The sequence below is a fragment of the Aethalodelphis obliquidens genome, unplaced genomic scaffold (assembly GCF_003676395.1).
Source record: "Aethalodelphis obliquidens isolate GAN/ISIS:26980383/991018 unplaced genomic scaffold, ASM367639v1 scaffold65, whole genome shotgun sequence".
Classification (NCBI taxonomy): domain Eukaryota; kingdom Metazoa; phylum Chordata; class Mammalia; order Artiodactyla; family Delphinidae; genus Aethalodelphis; species Aethalodelphis obliquidens.
Window position 1 is genome coordinate 5,812,910 of NW_020838009.1, and position 14,520 is coordinate 5,827,429.

At 47.8% G+C, this 14,520-nt stretch overlaps 1 protein-coding gene across 4 annotated transcripts in view; it reads left to right on the forward strand.

The window, feature by feature from the left end:
* ARNT2 (aryl hydrocarbon receptor nuclear translocator 2) overlaps positions 1 to 14,520 on the forward strand; it is a 194,158-nt gene that overhangs the window by 29,641 nt on the left and 149,997 nt on the right. The window lies entirely within an intron of this gene.

Sequence of the window (14,520 nt, forward strand, 5' to 3'; positions counted from 1 at the left end):
CCTATCCCACCCCTCTAGGTGGTCACAAAGCACTGAGCTGATTTCCCTGTGCTATGCGGCTGCTTCCCACTAGATATCTATTTTATGTTTGGTAGTGTATATATGTCCATGCCACTCTCTCACTTCGTCCCGGCTTACCCTTCCCCCTCCCCGTGTCCTCAAGTCCATTCTCTAGTAGGTCTGCATCTTAGGTTCTTCATGACCATTTTTTTTAGATTCCATGTATATGTGTTAGCATACGGTGTTTGTTTTTCTCTTCCTGACGTACTTCACTCTGATGGACCTAGAGACTGTCATTCAGAGTGAAGTAAGTCATGACTTTTTCTGAAGTCCTGGGTGCAAGGTGGCGGGTGGGCAGAGCACATAGCAGGTGGGAACGTCCAAGGCCACCTTCTCCTTGATTCTTTCCAAGTCCTTCTCCCGTGAGGCCGCACCTGGACTCTACCTGCAGGTGAGCTGCTGGTACCAGTGGGGTGTGTTCACCCGCTCATGCCCATTCCTCCCGGGATGACTTTTACACTCCCCAAAGCCCACTGTCCAGGGAGCTCCCCATCCCTTGGTATCTGCAGACACAGCAGGTGGCCAGCATGGCTCCTCCTGGCCCTGTGTCCTCCCTCCTGCATTTACCTCCAGGCCGCTTTTCTCAGATGCCCAGCGTGCCTCCCCAGCTGCCAGCTCTCCCCCTGGGCTTCCTCCGTCTCTGGGCTGTAGCACTTGCTCCCTTATATTTTGGTTTTCAGTGTTCAGGAACCCTTAGGCTCCAAGATTCAGGGCATAGGAACCGCCCACCCCCACCCCCAAGAAGAGCCACTGTCTGGTGCTCTTGCTTTGGGGACGGCAAAACCCACTGCTGCTGAGCAGGGGCCATTCAGGCTTTTGAACTGGCTTCCTTTCACTGTGGGGTCCCCGTCCTCCCTTCCCCCCGCTTCTCATCCGTTCCACTTCCTCCCAATCCAAACAGCCGTGCCTCCTGTGCGTCTTTCTCACCACGCTCCTCCGTCTCGCGCCTGCTTCCTCCCCTCTCTCCCTCCACAGGGAGCGGGCAGTCATAAGGATACTCTATCCAAGGTCGTTACCGGGGCAGACATGGGTGGTGTGTGGGCTCCAGAGACGGCTTCGAAGCTGCCATTGGTTACTTGCCGCTGATTTTGCACCTGAATAATTGAGAACCTTTTATGTGCCCCTTGGAGCAGCACTCAGAGTAAAATTAATTCCTCCACCCATTCATTCATTCACGTGAAATGTATGTACTGAGGGGCCTGGGCGTCCCATCTATGATGCTCTGCACCAGTGAGCAAATGACCTCCATCCAGGCGTCCAGGAAACCTCCACTGTCTTCACCCAGGTCACCCCCTTCCTTCGTCCTTCCCTGTCTCTGCCCAGCTCTCACCATTATAAAGCTTCCCCCTCCTGTCTTTACCCGAGGACATGGTGGGGGCTTCATCCAGCCTGGGCGAGCCAGCTGTAGCTGAAGTCCCAACTTCTCACCAGACAGGCACTCTGTTTCTCGTTGACTTTCAGGCCAGAGGTGGTGTTTTAGACTGTTTAAACTGCTATAACAAGAATACCATAGACCAGCGGCTTAAACAGCAGACATTTATTTCTGACGGTTCTGGAGGCTGGGAAGTCCAAGATCAAGGCGCTGGCCTCTTTCCCCCTTGCTGTGTCCTCGTGGCTGGGAGCAGAGAGACAGGGAGAGGAAGCAAGCTCTCTCCTGTCTCTACTTACAAAGAAACTAATTCCATCATGACGGCCCCATCCTTAGGACCTAATGACCTCCCAAAGGCCCCACCTCCAAATACCATTCCACTGGGATGAGGGTTTCAACATATGAATTTGGGGGGGACACAAAGCAGTCTATAACAGGTGGGTACATCACTCAGAAAAGCAGTTGGGATCTGAGCATTCAGCAAGGCTTCCCGGAACCCTGTTCTACGGGACCCAGTTCATCTCAAACATGGCAACAAGGAGAGCATGGCAGTCGTTGAAAGATGTGTCGAGTCCCTAAGAAAAATGAATAGACACTGCTCCCTGCCCTCGGGGACTAGAGACCCACGCTCAGCAAATGACATACTGTAACAGCATGATCTTGCTTCCGCCCCGTGCCTCCAGGGGTCTCCGTCACAGTGCCGCCTCCTTAGGGTTTGAGTGAAGGTTCGGAAGTGTTGCTTGCTGGGCGGTTCGGGGAGTCTAAACTCGGCAATGGTGTTCCCAGGTGACCCACATCCCCCAGATCATTAACCATCTAGTATCCTGGTGGGGGTGCGTTTGCTCATAGTATATGGGTCCTGGCGCCAGAGGTGTTACCCACCCCTTTCACTGTGGCGTCCAGGACCTGGCGTCCACACACAGCTGCGTGCGGTCTGGTTTAGTATATGTGCCACTCTCTGTCAAAAGTGTCCTTGTTTGGACGAGGACTGATAAGGCCACGGTATCTCTGAGACTCTAGTCTGACTCGCTTTGTCCGTCGCTCACTGGGTAAACAGTGTTCACCACGAGTCCACCGGCTCATTGCCTCCAGAGCCTCTGGACCTTTCCCATGCGTTGCTGCTTGCGGTGTGGGTGTGCTGACACCTCAGTTCCCGGGGCTCTGTGAACTTACCTGTGTGTCACTTCTCACACAGCCACGTGTCCTGGGCTCTGTGCTGGTCCTTCTTCCCTCCCATTGTCAGGCTCCCTCTTGCCTTTCTCTGTATTCACCGCCTCCACTGTGCCTGGGACCAAATACTAGGTAAGCGTCGGGATGTGTTTGAGAGGCCGGCACAGCTGTGAGGAGTTCAGGACCAGGTCCTGGTTCTGAATGGTACCAACTGGAATGACCGGCCCCCTGTGTGTGCAGGGAAGTGGGCCTTTGCTCCCCACGGCCCACGGGCATGGAGAAGTCATGGACTGGGGGTGGGGGATGAGGGGCAGGCCCAGGCCTCTGGCCACCGCTGTCCCTCATCCCCGCTTCTGAGCGGGCGGCAGCATGTCCCTCACCTCGAATGACTACTTTCCCAGTATTTCTTGGCTGGAGTCTCACCTTCTCTGTTTCTCTCCTCCTGTTTTTCTCCTCTCCTCTTGTCTGGCCTCATCTCCCCGTTCTTTCCACTTTCCTGAATATTTCAGATTGTTGACCACGTATATTTACTACTGTTCTCATCAGAAAAGAATAAATACTGTCTCACCTGGGAAATGGGGATGGCGATGCTTCTCTCACAGCCCTGCTGTGGGACTCAGCAGGTACTTCATCTTGGAGCCGTGCCCCCTTCCCACCCACCACCCCTTCCCCTTCCTCCAGGGCGAGCTTGCTCAGCTGCAGGTGCTGCACGACTTCCCACCTGCCGGCCTCTGTTCCACTTCCCAGCTCTGTGCTCTAAGTTCCCAAGCAGCCCGCCCACGGGTCCAGCATCCCACGCCTGCTCCTTCACTTTCAAATCAACCACTTGCATTGTACCCCCACCATAAGAGTACTGTATTCTAAATTGTAACAACTTAGAGATACAGAAAATGGTAAGTGGGAAATAAAAATCACAGGTAATCTGACCATTCAAATATAGCTTTGTCCCCTTTTTAGTGTACTGACCTCAAGACACACACACACATACAGACACACGCACAGAATCTTTCTCTGCTGTATGTGTGTATTAGAGGTGCATTGAATTAAATCCATTGGACCTAATGCTGAATCTCTGAGCATCAAAGTCAACGTTTGATTGTGTTTGAGGCTGGAGCTGAATATCACCATCGTTGAGTGAAAGCCAGACATTTTACAAAAATAGGTTTTATTGCTATTTTATTATTTATTAGTAGTAGTTACATTGTAAAAGGTTGACATCTGACTCAGAATAATATATGGGCACTGTTTACGGCTGATTGCTCCTGTGTTCATCATGCTGCAGTCGGTGATACTAAATAGATGTTCGTTTGCAGTTGAGTTTGGGGGAGGAACGAGAGGTATCAGGCGGACTTCATATTTCCCTAACACCTCTCTTTTTTCTCTTTGTTTTCTTAATTGCATCTAGATTGTTGATGATTTCCTCTAGATCAGCCTGGTGTACTTGATTTTGAAGGTTTTCTCTAGTGCAGTTTGGAGGTAGCAAAGTTGACAAAGCTGGCTACTAATCCATCCTTGTACAGATATGAAAACTTCCAAATAAGAATTTTCCTTGAAAGATGCATGGCCTAAACAGATAAATTGTAAAAATTTAAAATCTCGACAGTTTATTGCTATGAAGGCCAGTACATATACCAAACAACTCCACAAAGATATTAATTACAGGGCTTCCCCGGTGGTGCAGCGGTTAAGAATCTGCCTGCCAATGCAGGGGACATGGGTTCGAACCCTGGTCCGGGAAGATCCCACATGCTGCGGAGCAACTAAGCCCGTGCACCACAACTACTGAGCCTGAGCTCTAGAGCCCGTGTGCCACAACTACTGAAGCCTGCGTGCCTAGAACCTGTGCTCCGCAACTAGAGAAGCCACCACAATGAGAACCCCATGCACCACAACGAAGAGTAGCCCCCGCTCGCTGCAAGTAGAGAAAGCCCACGCGCAGCAACAAAGACCCAACGCAGCCAAAAATAAATACATAATTTTTAAAAAGCAGTCTTTCAAAATCTCTAAAAAATATATATTAATTACAGCATACTCTGATAATCTCTCTTATTCTGCTTTGTATTATTATTTATGGTTCTATAGACATCTTAACTCAAAAAGGATATAATAGTCTTCCTAAAGGCAACAAGCTAATGCATTCTCCCTTAATATTTGTATCATTTCCCCATTTTCTCTTACATTTAAGTATTTGAAAATTCTTAATAATTGGTTTTGCACATAAAATTAATAGCTTTCAGCCTATGGCAATGAATTATGACACATTATACTCCTGCAACAATACATTTATAAACCATCTGATAGGGAGAATTGAAACATATATACAAGGAGCTTTTCAATCTTAGTTCGTCTAGAATGCCTATTTACGTTTGAAAGTGAACATTCAGACTTGAACAGTAAGTTTGTGTGGCATGCCTTGTTTTGGGATTGCTGTTGATATACTATAGATGGAGATAACGATAGCGACCCATGTGATTATAGGGTCATTGATGACCCCCAAGTTCAGGGACGCCAGAAACGATCCTGAAATCGGTATTCCACTGCTCGTCCTTTCAAAGGTCGAGGCATTCGTTCAGAAGCAGGGCAAATACTGTGACTGAAGCTGAATTTTGATGAATCCCTGACAGATGTATGTTTGCCTCTAAGCTTTTGTATCCTGCTCTATGAATGTGTATCCTTAGCATTTAACTGTAACGTTATTCTTTGAAATCATAATATTTAATGGCTGAGTGTTTTTTATCTGTGTGGGTATTCCATAATTTATTAGCTTTTCACTTTATGTCAGATGTTTGAGTTCATTTGGTTTCTTTTCAACTTCAAACTGTATTTGGACAGTCAGCACGCATGCGAGTCATTCCTTTCTTCCCTTACCCTTCATATCCTTGGCCGCCGTGCCAAGGCCTTGGCAGTAATCAAGAATTGGCCACTTCCGTTTCATACAGGAAGGTCTCTCACGTATATTCATGTCTCCTCCTGCCTCAAAGAGTTTCCTTCAACCACAGCCTAGATTTTAACTGAAGATCCCTCTAAGATGCTCTCAAGGGCAGCCTGTCCACTGACAGACCCCGAGCCTACAGCCCAGGTGACCTGGCCTGTCTTCTGCCTGACAGATGAGACCCACTTCCCTCTGATGGTCTCTGGCTGTCGTATTTGACTCAAGCATGGGACAATTCGTGGTGGAGGCCCCGTTGTGGTTATATATGTGGGCCTTTGTTTGTCATGTCCCAGAAGGTGGCCAGATTGAGTGTGGAGCTCACTCCTCCTGTCTTCCTCCAGAATCATAACCTCATCGGTAACCTCCCTGCCTTTCTTCCTCTGGGATTGTTGGTTGTCCGTCTTCTTCTTGGGTCTGTGTGTTTTACCCTTTTTATAAAGTTCAAGGCAGGGATGCAGGGCCTTCAGCCAGGAGGGTGGTCTTGGACACTAGTGGGAATACGGGTGCTAATGCCCTAGTGGGCTCTGGTGCAGTGTCCGTGTTCCAAAGGGCACAGCACTGCCCACTCGGGCCAAGGAGCAGGGCTCTGCGTAAGCCAGCATTGCTAGCTGAGGTGGGAGGGCATCTCCCCAGGCTGCCCTGGGACTGGTTCCAGTTCCCTAATGCCAAACCTGCCTGCTGGCTAGGAGTGACTCAGGCCCACAGCCACCAGGGCTCTGTGTCCAGGAGGGAGACACGAGCTGATGGAGGAAGGACCTGGCCTCTTCCTTCTTTCCTGGGTCCACTGGCCATCTCTTCCCATGTCTACCACCTCCTGCCCTGCTGCAGAGACCCCCACCCAGCCCGCCTTTGGATGAGGACTGCCTTACAGAGGATACACGGCTGGTTAAAGTCTAGCAAGGACCTGAGATCAGAGTCCCCTGGCTCTCGGTCTAATGATTTTTCTGTACCTTGTGCTACAAAAATCCCACCCTATGGAGGGCCTTTGGGAGTCATGTGCCCTGCCTTCCTTCCAGAAGTGGAAGGGACCCTTTCTCCCTTGCACATCAGGAGGAATCTTTTTTGATCTCTGCCTGACATGTTTTGATAACAATCTAGAGATTTCAACATACATTGTGGTTGCACAAGAAATCCAAGTCACCAATTTTTCAGAACCTAAGCAGTTAACATTAGAAATTTTGCCGCAAATAAATTGATCAGTATGCAAGACAGTTGTCACGGCTGAATCATGGTCCACAGTTAAGGTAAACAGATCTGTGATGACATTTTCTGAGCGGAATACAAATGCAGCTCATTTCCTCCCAGAGGTTTCTGACATTTCTTCTACACGGAAAACAGATTCTCCCAAGAAGGTGCTGGTCACAAGGAAGAAAGATCTTTGTTTAATCCCTCTGAAAAGGTATGGCTGTGAAATTTTTTATGCTTTCTGCGAAAAGAATTGTTCTAAGAGAAATGAATAGTGACGAGAGCGTTTTTCTTTGGTTAGCTGTCCCTTACTCCCTCCCAACCATGGAGAGACCCTTTTGGGTTTTGTTTATTTGAACGGTCATTAAAATATTATGTCAGGGCTTCTCCGGTGGCGCAGTGGTTGGGAGTCCGCCTGCCGATGCAGGGCACACGGGTTCGTGCCCCGGTCCGGGAGGATCCCACATGCCGCGGAGCGGCTGGGCCCGTGAGCCATGGCCGCTGAGCCTGCGCGTCCGGAGCCTGTGCTCCGCAACGGGAGAGGCCACAACAGTGAGAGGCCCGCGTACTGCAGAAGAAGAAGAAAAAAATTATGTCATTGTATTGTGAGAGTTTGCATGTCAATAACATTGTTTTGCAACGTGAAGATCAAGGGATATTTTTGTTATTTAGGTTCACATGAAATAGTGGGGGAGGGAACAAAATGTTTTTTCATTTCCTCATGTTCTTTTCATCTGTAATGCTCTCAAGTTTCACATTTTCCCCCAGGTTTTTGCTCCCTATACTGTATTTTAGGAATTCTGTACACTGTGTCTGCATCTGAAATGTGAAATAGTCCTTAGCTAGATGCTGCATTGTAAGCTAGATCTATTTTCTGTATGCTGGTGAAGCTTTCAAAAGCCTCAGCTTGTACTGCAGTTGAAATGAGCTGAAAACCTGCAACTTTGTGTAAGGGTAGGCAGTCATTCCATCCCTGTGTGTAATGGAAACAGCACTTCCTGGGTTGGGGACAATACTGGCATTTGGGGTGGGACTGCTGTAGATGGAGATATTTCTGTCTATTTGTGCATTTGTCCTTGGTTATGACCAGGGATCCTGAGCAAGGAGCTATACAAGACGGTTGCATTTGAGGTGGGGGAATAATTCTAGATCCTGTTGGGAGTTGCCGTTGGGGTAAAAGGCCAGAAAGCGCCAGTGACTGGACATGAACAAGAGGGCATGCCCCTCAAAGCAGGGGCATGAATGAGTCTGTTCACCAATTCTGGAGCAATCAAAGGAATACACTTAGGAAAAGGGCATCTTTTATATCGTGCTTCATTCCTCCCTGAAGCGTTTGCTGTCCATTGCCAGGATAGCACAGGTGTGGCCTCCTCCAGGAAGCCTTCTTGGATCTTCCTGGTCCTTCCCACTACCCAGTGTCCAGTCTCTTGCATAGCACACAGCTCTCAGTATGAAATTACCCGGCTCTGGGTCTCCAACACACTCAAGACTGAACCTGTCAGCGGCAGGATGGGGTCTTTTCATCTCTGACCGACCAGCTGGTAGCACAGCTCCTGGCTCAAAAGCAGAGCTTTGCAAATGCTGTGTGTAATTGAAACAGGCCCCATTTTCTTACAGCAGCTTCTGCAGAAGGAAGGGATGTCCTGATTAACCCCATTTCTTAGTTGGAGAATAGATGGGGAAACTGAGTCGCATAGCAATGAAGCCAGACTAGAACCAGATGCCTGTTTAGTGCGTGACCCTCTGAATAAATGGACAGAGGAAGGTGTAAGCGATCACACCTCTCCTTTGCTGCAGAGTCCCCATATATCAAGTGTACGGTGTGGTAGATGTAAATATGCAACCGAACCAACCGTATTTTTCTTCCTCCTCCAGAAATTTTTTGCCCCATGCAGTCTCAGTGTAGGAGGATCAGGTGACCAAGGCTTTTTAGAGTCTTCCTTTCTGGGCTCTGACAGTGACACATCATGTATTTTGAGGCAATAACATCATCTCCTTCCTCCTGAATGCCCTCTGGGTGGCTCCATCATTCAGGCCCTGTTATCTGTCATCTGGACCGCTGTGACCTTCATTCATTCACAGGAGAAGTACAGGTACAGTAAGAATGAATCACCAGGGACCAGACCTAGAATGGGAGGGGAAGGGATTGGCCAAGGACAGGCTTCCTTGGAAAAGTGATGTTTGAGCTGAATCTCAATGACCGTTAGGAGTTAACTTGGTGAAGAGATGGAAGAGAGCTTTCTGGCCACAGGACACAGCATGTGCAAAGGCCCTGAGGTGGGAGGGAACACAGTGTGTTCATAAGATTGATAGGGCTGTGTGGCCAGAGCCGAAGAGGTGGGCAGGAAAGGTGGACAGCAGCCTGGCCACACAGGAACTGGCTGATCGTTGCAGGGAACTCCACATTTGTGCTGAGAGCAAAGAGAAGCCGCTAGAGGAGAGAAGTAAGAGGTGGACTGGTCAGCTCAGACTCCTGTGCGAAGAGTGGGAGAGTAGATGCAGAGGGATCAAAGGAGGAGGCCCTGCGATAGGCCAGCAGAGAACCCAGAGGACGGAGAGACCTTTAGGACGTGACAGCAGGACTTGAGAACTGGATTGGGGAATCATCAGCACAGGAATGGTATTGATGCCGGTGCTTGAATGGGTTCACCTGGAGGGAGAACAGAGAAGAGGGAGTGGTGTAAGTGCCTGGAGGCCTGTTGGAGGAGGGGGAGCTGGCCAAGGAGAGGAGAAGGCGGGCCTGAGAGGTGGGAGGGAGGGGATGCGGCCCCTGGCAACCCAGGAGAGAGTGCTGGTGATGGTGAGTGGGCCGCTGCACCCCACAGAAAAGGGCGGGGGCAGAGATGAGACCCCTGAGATGATGCCAGCTCCCTAGCCGGGTGACAGGGACAAAGGCCTGACTGCGGGGGATTGAAGGGAGAATGGGAGGTGAGGAGACCCTGAGGGGAGACCCGAAGGGGAGCAGTGACTTTGCCACATGTGGCAACTTTTTTTTTTTTTTTTAATATTTATGTTATTTATTTATTTATTTGGCTGTGCTGGGTCTCACTTGCGGCATGTGGGCTCCTTAGTTGTGGCATGAGGGATCTTAGTTGCGGCATACACGTGGAATCTAATTCCCCAACCAGGGAGCGAACCCAGGCCCCCTGCATTGGGAGCGTGCAGTCTTACCCACTGGACCACCAGGGAAGTCCCTACACGTGGCAACTCTTACTTGTACAGTTGACAGTTCCTCCTCTGCTTTTAGGATTGATATGCATGTTGACGTGGTGTTCTGGTCCGTAGGATGTGTTCATGTTTCAGTGGCACTAGAGCCTCTCCTTGTTACGTGTGGTCAGCCCTCAACTGCAGGGGAAGTCAAGGTGCGGACCATGACCGCCACGCTTCTCTCAATGGAATTCCTTGCCAGTGCCCGCCTGGGTTGCCCACAGGGAACCAGAGTCAAGTGGGCGCGGGTGGTTCATCCGGGATTTCTGGGCTCCCTTGCAGGCTTTCGTGAACCCTCTGAAGGCAGTGTGGAGCTGTGTGGGACCGTGGGGTCCCAGGGCTGTGACGGGGGCACGTGCACCTGCTCAGGTGAGGCTCTCCTGGGTGAGAGCACGGTGTGGTGAGGAGGGAGCCGTGTCCACCTCAGTCCAGGGCGGGGGGTGTGCATCTGTGGAGCCCTGCAGAGACCTGGGAGGGGGGGTGGAGGCACACTTGGGGCCTGTCTGCTGACCCCTCCCTGGGCTATGGGTGGGCCAGCCACTTAAAGGCAGAGCTCTCAGCAGGGAGGCAGTGTGAGGTCAGCACAGGACGAGGACCGCGGCTCAGGCTGCCCGGGTGTGTGGCAGCGCCCGTGTCTCCCTGTAATAGCATCACCCTGGGGGGCATTTTGCACGTGGGGCTGCAGAGGAGTCAGTCCCGTGGCCAGCCCCCTCTTCTGTGGCCCACTGTCACCCTTCCTGCACTCCTTTGAGACAGAGCCATAGAAATCAAATCACAGAAGTGACCTAATTCCTTACCGTAAGAAAATGATTGTAAGTTTTGTATGTGTCTGTGTGTGTGTTTTACTTAGCAAACGCTTAGAAGTGCTTACTGTGTGCCAGACATCGTTCTAAGTGCTTTATGGGTACTAGCTTTTTTAATCCTCATAGCAACCTCATGAGGGATTTACTATTTCTTATTATGCCCATTTTATAGATAGAAGACTGAGGCACAGAGAAGCTAAGTTTTGCTCAAGGGTTACGTAAAAATACACACACACAATGTCTGCTTTAAAAAATATTCTTTTCTTGGGGGAAAGTCAAAGGGGAAAGGGGAAATAACTTCTGCCAGGCATCTGTGTCAGCAGGCTTGGTTCTTTCTGAAAGCTCTGAGGAAGACTCTTTTCCATGCCAGTCTCGTTGCTTCTGGTGGTTGCCCACAGTCTTTGGCATTCTGTGGCTTGTAGACTGCCAGGCGTCTTAAATGAGGGATCTTTCTTAATCCCCACAGTAACTGTGCATGATGTGGGGATATTCCTTTTTTTATAGATGAGGAAACTGGAGCTTAGGGATAATGAATAGCTTGCCCGTGACCCCAAAGCATGGACATTTCCTGCATGTCACGCAGCTTCCACCTGGGCCTGTGATTTAGAGTCTTGATGTTACAGCGTCTCTGGTTGCCCCCACCCCACCTGGGGAAGGGGTCTGCTGGCCGCCCAGCCTCTGCCTGAACACCTTGAGGGGCGAGGGCCCAGCAGGGGGTGGCTGGATGGCGAGAGCCCGCTCTGCTGCTTTGCAGTCATGTGACCGAGGCATGGCCCTGACCTCTCTCTGCCCAAGTTCCCTCGTCTGTAAAATGAGTTGACTTTATACCTCTCTTGTAGGCTGGATGTAAAGCACACGTGAAGAGCTTGGGACATAGCGAGCACTCAACATAAATCTTATTACCTTTATACAGAAATATTTTACATATTTTTGTATAGGATGTTTATCATTATTATTAAGCCAGTCCATTCCATTGTTGGACACTCTTGTTATTAAAAAGGTATCCCCTTCCTTTATCTCTGTCTCATTGGTTCACTGCTTCTAGCTCTCCAGCTATATATGCTTTTGACTGTGGCTTACAATGAAACCCTTTAAAAATACGTATTTCTCTGTTTGTGGTCATTAAATTAACACATCATTAGATTAGTGTTAAATTAACACATGTTGTTGAAGAAAAAAACCTTGTATATTCAAAAACAAAAAGAGCTTTTAGGAGAAAATAAAACCCACCTATAATTCCCACAACAAAAATAGCCAAGTTTAACACATTGATGTACTTGTATCTGCCTTCTCGTCTTTTTCTGTGCATATGTTAAGTACACACACACACACACACACACACACACACACACACACACACACACAGCTGTGGCATCCTTTTGTGAGGCATGGGTAACTTAATGTCTCTTGACACATACTGCCAACTCATCCTTCACAAAGGCTGTGTTCATGTACACCCCCAGGGGCAAGGTATGACCATGGCCACATTGTCACCCAGTAGGTATCCGGTTCGATTTCCTCTCTGCTCAGTGCTACGGTCAAGGTTCCACTTTTCTTCCTTTTGGAGTGAAATTCAATAGCCCTGGAGCAAATCAACAATGGGCTTATGGGGATGCTTTCCATCTAAATGTATAATACCAGGCTCGGGGACTTTCTTGGTGGCACAGTGGTTAAGAATCCACCTCCCAATGCAGGGGACACGGGTTCGAGCCCTAGTCCGGAAGATCCCACATGCTGCAGAGCAACTAAGCCTGCACTCTAGAGCCCGCAAGCCACAACTACTGAGCCCGTGGGCCACAACTACTGAAGCCCATGTGCCTAGAGCCTGTGCTCTGCAACAAGAGAAGCCAACGCAAATGAGTAGCCCTCACTTGCTGCAACTAGAGAAAGCCTGAGAGCAGCAATGAAGACCCAACGCAGCCAAAAAAAAAAAAAAAAATACCAGGCTCTGTCTTGGAGACCCTCACCTCTGAGTGAGGGTCTCACCGGGTGACCCTCACCTGGTGAGTGACCTTCCTCTGGCCACCTTTCCTGGGTGGGTGTCCTAGGAGATTTGGTAACTTACATTCGAGTCACATGAAAAAGTTGCCAGATCTGGGGAACAGTTGTCATTTTTCCAAAGAAGGCTGACAGCTGATCACATTGGTAGATATGAACATAGATTACAGATGAGAGAGACATGTTTTTTATATTTTTATTTGAATGTATTAAGAGCGGCTCCTAAAAGACATTAGAGAAAAGTTTAACCTTTAAAGTGAATTTTAGTCTCATCGGTTGCATCTTTCACTTGGTTTGTTTCGTATCTAAAACTCTATTTTAGTTACCACAATGGCATTTGATAAGATGAGACATCCGTTCCTTGAGAAAACTAAGAAAATGGGATAGGAGCAGATTTCCTTGATGTCGTAAAGCATATTTGTCTTAAACCAGCAGGTCATTACGATTAAATTCAAGGGCCAAGCAAGTTTGCTTACCATCACCGTAATCATGATAATTTTAATTGTTGCTTCCTGAGAGTTTTTTTCCCTCCCAGGCACTGTGTTAGGCTCTTCATATACATTACCCTTAATTTTTAAAATGATCCTTTGAAGTAGATTATTGCTAGGAACTGTTTGGGTTGTGATTTGAAACCAGGTATGTTTCACTGCAAAGCTCTGTGGCCTTTCTGGTACCCAGTTATTGGTCATTATTATTGAATATTCTGGAAGTTCTGACCAGTGAAATAAGACATGAAAAGAAATTAAACTTTTAACTATTTAAAGTGAGAAAATAGTGTCATTATTTGTACCCCATAGGATTTGTAAAACTAGAAAATTCAGAAGAATTAATGATGAATCATTACAACAATTTAAAAAATTTGGTGAAATGGCAGGACATGTGGCAATGGCCCTAGAAACTCTGTAGCCAAATTGTGAAAGCATAATACGTACACAGAACGGCAAGGGAGGAGAGGGCAACACCTATCTTAGCTGCTGGTCAAATCAGTTGACATCAAGCATGACAGAGTTATCGTAGCACAGTTATCTTCATAGCTAGTAACCAATCAGAAAGTAATCTGGGAAAGGCGATCTCATTCACACTAGTAGCAATGATCATAATGCACAACACAACATCACATCATAATAACATCACAAAGTACCTAGAAATAAACTGAATGAGAAAGTGGGGGGATCTATATGATGAAAATGCAAGACTTTTTATTGAGCTAAAAAGGAAGTCTTGAGTAAATTATAGGCTTATGTCAGTTCTTTGTTGAAAATTCTAAATGTTGCAAAACTGTCACTTTTCTCCAAAATTAATTTGTAGGTTCAAGATAATCCAATTAATTTCCAAAGGTTAAACTTTATAGCTTAATCAAATTATTCTAAAATTTAAATGGAAGAATAAGCCAGAAGAACAAAGATAATTCTGAAAGGTAAGAGCAGTGAGAGAAACTTGCATCACTAAGTGTGTTATAATGGTGCAATACTAGAGCAAGTATAGATAACTGGGTAATTGACAAAAAAAGAAAATAGATATTCTAGAAACAGACACATTTTCTATGTACAAATAAAATGTAAGAGGGAGCATCAAAAAAACTTATGGGGAAAAGGAAGGACTCGAATAAATGAGGTTAGGACAATTGATCTTTTCTTATGCTGTGGACTGAATTGTATCATCTTCTCAAAATGCATATGTTGAAGCCCTAACCGTACAACCCCCACCCCCACCCCCCATTGACTGTATTTGAAGCTAGAGCTTATGGGAGGTAATTAAGTTTAAATGAGGTCATAAGAGTAGGGCCCTAGGATTGG